Here is a 1,028-nt window from a genome sequence, read left to right as displayed (position 1 = left end):
TAAACTGTTACTATTTGAAAAGAGTATTCATTTAGGGGCGCCTGGGTGGCTCAGTCGGTGAAGTGTCTGCCTTCGGCTCAGGTCATGATCCCAGGGTCCTGGGATGGAGCCCCACATCAGGCTCCCTGCTTGGTGGGAAGCCTGCTTCTCCCTCTCCCACTCCCCCTGCTTGTGTTCCTGCTCTCGCTGTGTCTCTCTCTGTCAAATAAACAAATAAAATACTTAAAAAAAAAAAAGAAAAGAGTATTCATTTAAAAATATGTGGGCCCTAGCTTTGCGCAGTGGCAGTATCGTAGCCAATGAGGTTTATCCGAGGCGCGATTATTGCTAATTAAAAATATGTGGGCCCTAAAAATGCAGTATAGCCTATAAGAGCAGAGAAAAACATGGGATCGGGGAGGGCACATCAAAGACTTCAACTGTATACGGGTGTTTTCTTTCTTCAGCGGGGTGCTGTGTGATTACTTTCACCCAGTAATTTCTTCAGCTGGGTGATGTATTATTCCTCTCATCAGTCTGGTATTCTTAACTAATAGATACTATCATTTTAAAGATAAAGAACACTCTATTCTAAATGCGCATGGTTATTTGTGAGAGAGAAAAAAATAAAAAGGAAAGTATCTAACTGCTGTTCAGCTGAAGAACAAAATACAACCACAAGCTCTCACACAAGCACATTTACACACACACATGCACAAATGCACACACGTATCACAACATGGTACAACGGGACAGAACATCTGAAACTCTATTTTTGGCTCTACCACATCTGAGAGGACTGACCTTGTACAAGTCACTTTGTTGAGGTCCCGTGGACTTGCCTGAAATTAAAAATCAGAGGTTTCACTTGAACTATTTTGATTTTTAAATCAAAAGAGATCTTTGGTCTCCCTAGAAAAAAAGGAGAGCCAGTACCCTCAGCCAGGGACAACTGTGTGAAACAGCAGACAAGGGGCCCCTTGAGTGGAGCATGTGTTCTCTAGCTCACCACAAGCCCTGACATTCCCCACAGTAAAGTTTACAGCACA

General features: G+C 43.0%; 1 pseudogene; it reads left to right on the top strand.

The window, feature by feature from the left end:
• The first annotated feature begins 270 nt into the window (after positions 1–270).
• On the top strand, positions 271–343 carry LOC114224627 (U4 spliceosomal RNA; annotated as a pseudogene).
• The last annotated feature ends 685 nt before the right edge of the window (positions 344–1,028 follow it).

This window comes from Eumetopias jubatus, unplaced genomic scaffold (assembly GCF_037043125.1).
Source record: "Eumetopias jubatus isolate StellerSeaLion01/CBP00866 unplaced genomic scaffold, mEumJub1_p1.0 scaffold_11, whole genome shotgun sequence".
NCBI classification, from domain to species: domain Eukaryota; kingdom Metazoa; phylum Chordata; class Mammalia; order Carnivora; family Otariidae; genus Eumetopias; species Eumetopias jubatus.
This window is presented reverse-complemented; position numbering and strand designations above follow the sequence as displayed.